General features: G+C 35.4%; 1 long non-coding RNA gene across 2 annotated transcripts; it reads left to right on the plus strand.

Annotated features, from left to right (window-relative positions):
- The first annotated feature begins 906 nt into the window (after nucleotides 1-906).
- LOC124634061 lies at nucleotides 907-2,932 on the plus strand. 2 transcript variants are annotated; one of them, XR_006984816.1, is made up of 4 exons: nucleotides 907-1,113; nucleotides 1,518-2,274; nucleotides 2,352-2,565; nucleotides 2,683-2,932. It is a non-coding gene; the product is annotated as an uncharacterized LOC124634061 (long non-coding RNA). The 2 variants fall into 2 exon arrangements; XR_006984815.1 differs by having other exon boundaries at nucleotides 1,518-2,565.
- Nucleotides 2,933-5,768: the final 2,836 nt, after the last annotated feature.

Here is a 5,768-nt window from a genome sequence, read left to right on the forward strand (position 1 = left end):
AATACTTCATTGTTGAAATATTTCTCAAAGAAGTAGACGTATTTAGTTAGGAGAAGGTTCCTGGCACAGTTTATTTCCAAATTAAATAGTCATATTACAAACTCTATTCATAAAACAAAGGAAAGAATCTCCTCAGATTAAATACAGATCAAAGCTTCAAGAGTCTTAATTCCTGAAAAAACATTACTTGACATTTAACGAACGGAAAATATATAAATAGACGTTATTTATTCATGCGAAATAGGGCAAATTCTCAAGCTTTTCCAAACTGCCTCAAAACCATTGTACATATTTGGAGCTCATCAATATTCCCAAATGACATTTATTATAATCTTCAAACAGTATTCCCAGTCGCTTTTCAACACGTTTTTACGAGTAAAAATAAAGGGAAAGTTTGTATATACAAGCTAAAGGAAAGGCGAGGCAAAGAAAGTTGAATATTAACAGGTTTTCAATCAATGTGAAAACGGCTGACACACTGGATTGGAGTAACGGAAATATTTTATTGTTAACTCAGTAGATTGATTGGGAAAACATTTTAATGCTTTCGTCCTTTATAAATTTACCCTTGGGCCAAATTGGACTGCAGTACAAATGCAGATTGAGATATAATTAAAGTATTTAATCAAATAAGAGTTTTACTGATAAACGATATGTTAGGATCAGGCTAGTGACCACTCTTATTCTCTGTTCTTTAATTCGTTTAATTCTAATATAAGTTTATTAACACAGTAAACTTCTTTTGAGCTCCATGAACGTCTATCTAATACGAGTATTACGCACAAAAAAACCTTACAATAGTCTAACACAGTGGTTCTTAACCTTTTTGACATGAGGGACCACCTTTAACTAAAGTTTGTCTTGCTGGGGACCACCTCATCGGTTTACCTAAATTAGCACAAATTTCTTTAAAGGACATTGCCACCCGTTGGGCCCCTTATTTGTGATAGAGTGTCAAGAATATTTTATTATTAAAAATCAAGTCCTAATTTTATAAAACTAACTATTTTTTTTCAGAATTTCTTGTACCCTAGCATTGAAAAACATAATTAATATTTATTTTATTGAATCTAAGCTAGTTCCGCCATTAAAACTTAACGTGAATGTTGCCAGGTAGACGACAGACTCATCATCCTCCGAGCCTTTTTCCCAATCATGTTGGGGTCGGCTTCCAGTCTAACCGGATTCAGCTGAGTACCAGTGCTTTACAAGAAGCGACTGCCTATCTGACCTCCTCAACCCAGTTACCCGGGCAACCCGATACCCCTTGGTTAGACTGGTGTCAGACTTACTGGCTTCTGACTACCCGTAACGACTGCCAAGGATGTTCAATGACAGCCGGGACCTACAGTTTAACGTGCCATCCGAAACACAGCCAATGGTGTCTAAGATATACTTAGAAAGTACATACAGACTTAGAAAAGTTGCATTGGTACTTGCCTGACCTGGGATCGAACCCGCGCCCTCATACTTGAGAGATTGGTCCTTTACCCACTAGGCCACCACGACTTTTTTAGGTAGACGACAGACTATCTCATTTAAATGAACGAGGTGATCGATTGAAAATATCGATATAATATATAGCATTTTTCTCTTATATCAAAATGTACAAGTATATATATTAAGTATGCACTCGTAAATAGTAAACAAGAAAAGAAGAAAGAAAAACTGTTTATAACTGTTGCACAAACAATAAAATATCAACACTAACAAAAGTCACCACTGAACTATATCTATAAAACGGTTACACCTAACACCATACATGGAATACAACAATAACACAATAATTAGTAAATGATATTATTTATAACAAATCGATTTAGAAAATCGATTAACAAAATATTTAACATGGTAACATCTACTCGGAACGCGAGTCTATCTGTCAAATCAATACGTCATTCAAATTGTTTTCGTGCCGGTTGTTATGCGTAGATTGCGTAGAGTTGAATTTATTCCTCCGTATTTGCTTCTGATAGTTACAATTTGCGTAAAAACTGTCGAGCTAATCGTTTTCGTGCCTCCAGTGGTTTTTTTTTAGATATTGGACTCTTTTCTTAGTGATAAGAGCACATTGACTCCTGAGCATTGGACTCTTGTTTTTAGTGATATTGTTGTTTTACTCCGGAAAAATGTCTGCACCTGGTAGAAGTCGAGTAAACTACTCTTTGTCTCGCCAGTGTGTTAATTTCTCTTTACGTATAGGGCCTAATCTTCGTAGACGTTAAATTGAAGAAATAGATGAACCAATGCTTATCCTTCTAAACACCTACATTGGTAAGTTTGTTTTATTATGTTTGTGGATTTCACACGTCTCTAAACTACCTTACATTTTATTTTGTCATTTTTTCCAGATATCTTCTGATGATATCCTGTGTGTGAAATGTTTTGTATTATTACAAAACCAGACAGCATCTAACTCAAATCTGTCACTTGTATCCCCTGCTCGTGGACACCTAAACATATGCTACGCATGTGGCTTGTCAACAGCAAGTCGCAGAACTCATAGAGTCAGTCAAGATAGTTCCTCAAAGGAATGTTATACTAAGATGGACACCAGTACATCACGTAAGTGTTTATTCTTATTTATTTAAACTTAATGTATGAATGCATATGTATGTGTGTGTTGAACTAATTAAATATTAATGAATATCAAGTATCTAAATATAATATTTTTGTTATTAGGTGTTGCATTTGGAACGAGTTTGTGTTCCTTGTTGGGCGGCTGCATCAAGACAATTCCGGAGGCAACCCGTTGCTGGCAGTAGCCAACACACTGTGGAGTCTGCACCGGAGACTGTATCATGGATGGAAACATAATTACAGATATGATGATTCCTGTACCACCACCACTGCCACCGCTTTAATGATATAAGCGCTCCAGCACAATTTCTAGACAACATATTCCTTGAAGAATAAATGTCTATTATTTTAATTGGTTGTGTTTTTTCTTATTAAACATCTGTATAGCATTTACTATATTTTAAACTCCTTTATAATTAAGCCCTTTCTAAAATAAACTACAACTAATCATAGATGGCACAGCGATCTTACTAAGTAGCAGGGCAGTGATTTTACTATGTCGCTTGCAGGAGATGCTGTCATATATGTCATACATACTCGTATATACTAGGTACCTACCAGTTTGCCAACAATCTTGGGGTCGGCTTTTAGTCTAACCGATGCAGCTGAATACAGTATTGCTCAAAGAGTGATTGCCCATCTGACCTCCATACCCGATACACTGGGTTATAACATGTTACCTCCTGGTAAGTGGTTGTCACACTTGCTGGATTCTAGCTACTCATAACAAGTATAAATAATGCACCCATAATCAGCAGTTTAAATGTAAGTACTAGCAGCCACCCAGCTGAAGTTTGTAATGGATGGTCACCCAAGTGCAATCTGACCAAGTAGCTTAACTTAAGATATCTCCTTGTGGTTGTTGTAACGTAGCCACATGCTCCTCCAACCAATTTAGCCCTAAGTATATTTATTTCTACTGGTGCCAGCAAAACCTACTTCCGCTGACTGCAAGATAAACAGTTTAACATATTATTTAGCAAGAAAAGATGATATCTGATGTTTTTATTTCATTTGGGAATCAATATTAATACTAAAAATATTTTATTGTTTTAACGCAAATTGTTTTTGAAAAAATATTGTCTAATAACCTCAATTCTTCATCAGAAAAAAATCAATAATTCTCGGAAACTAGGGTAAAAAATTATAAATTGTTTTCAGGGTCTGAAAAGGTAATTGTCGTTCTTCAAAATAAAGTTAAAACCACCATGGCACGCAATTTTTTTCTGGGGGCCCAAATCTCCTAACAAAACGGGCATTCTCCTTTCAAAGCTAAACGCATGTCGGCAGTTGTGTAGGTAAGCAAATGCAAATAAAGAAAAACTCGCCTAAGTAGTTTCCAAATGCACGAGCGAAGCGAGCGCGAAATTTTTATCGGACTTAAACCAAATATTTTTGTTTTTTTGACAAATGCCAAAATAAGGGCATATAGTTTCTGAATACGCGAGCGAAGCGAGCCCGAAATTTTCATCGGACTCAACCAAATATTACGTAAAATTTAGCCCAAACATACTTAACTTTTTGTTTGTTGACAAATACGAAAAATAAGAGCATACAGTTTCTGAAAACGCGAGCGAAGCGAGCGCGAAATTTTAATTATTTTTTAAGACTCAAAACCAAAATTACGTAAAATGTAGCCCAAACATACATTTTCATGAATGGGGGGACTAGGTACGACACACCCGATATACCTACGTACGTCCATGCGAAAACCCCCGCTCGCAATTATAAGTCGATACAAATTAAGTTAGATAACGTATAGCAACGTCGCGGAGCTAAGCTTCGCGGACCACTTGGAATGCCTCCAGGGACCACCAGTGGTCCGCGGACCACCAGTTAAGAACCACTGGTCTAACATAACAAAACAGCATCAAGTAAGCCAGTAAAACAACACAAAAAGCTATCTAAACGGAATAAAAAACCTTCACCTAATTCCACTGTTTCTCCACAATATTATAAAAGCGTAAAATAATAAAGAGTTAAAGGAAAAAAGCGGGAGTTCCCTAGAATACAATATTAACTTTTTCGCATGCAAACTTCGTATTGCACACAAATTTAATTGACTATTATACCTTATTTAAATGCAAAGCCCGAAGAAGAGAGTAATTAAGACAAAGAAAGTGCACTAAAATATACTAATTAGCTACACTTTGTTATTTTACTTGGATCCTACGAGAACATTTTTATAATTGATTGTGTGAAGGTTTTCAAAGAAATTAACCCATTTCAGAATAGAGGTCAGTGATGCTTAGGGAATGCGTACTATTATGTTCTAGCTTTATTAATATTACTTTACTTGAATTTTTTTTTCTTACTTATCATTATATTTATTAGAATCACCTACCTATACATTCATGCCCGTTTTCACCAACAATCTCTTAATCTAAGTGCCACTTAGAATAAGGGCTCTCCCAATTTTGACATAAATAACTATGTATAAGGGACACCTAAAATTTGGTGAAAACGAAATTCTTATTAAGTGTTCCGTAAATGCTCTTAGGGAATCCCTAAATTTAGGGATTTGTTGGTGAAAATGGGCATCAGACTCTATGTCTAATCTTTGCCTTACACTCAAAACGTTTGTATTTTCTTGAAACTACATAATATAATTATTTCAAAAGTATGTTGCTCTAAATATCTAGATACTGTTGCAAATAAATATGAAGAGAAATCCCAGCCAAGTTTATTAAAATGCGTTAAAAATACCTTAAACCTTCTTTGCATATAAAATGACCAGAGAAAATTACGTATCCATCACTAACACGACTTACCATTTCACGTGTACGTGTCTGCTTATCCTACGAAAGAGGTAATATGCAATAAAAATATAAGACGGTCGACCAGTCTAAAGCTGACCATACACCTTCCAATTAGTCCGATCACTTATATGGCAACTGGCCTTTGTCGTAAATGTCTCCTACAATGTTACAAAAAAGCGATTACTGAATAACGCTTATTTTATGTATAGAAATTTCTAACAGTGCTGTAGGCGTAATTGCTCCAACAATACAAGGAATCCCAGTCATTATCAAAATAATCTTTACTTACGATTCTAAAGGCTCCAGATAAATTGCTAAGAACTGCACACAGCTAACGATATTTCTAACAATTTCTATTCAATTTGAATTATCAGATTTTCTTACGATGCTTCGATATAGACAGCAATAAATCGAAGGGTGTATAGCTTG

This window comes from Helicoverpa zea, chromosome 10 (genome assembly GCF_022581195.2).
Source record: "Helicoverpa zea isolate HzStark_Cry1AcR chromosome 10, ilHelZeax1.1, whole genome shotgun sequence".
Classification (NCBI taxonomy): Eukaryota; Metazoa; Arthropoda; class Insecta; order Lepidoptera; family Noctuidae; genus Helicoverpa; species Helicoverpa zea.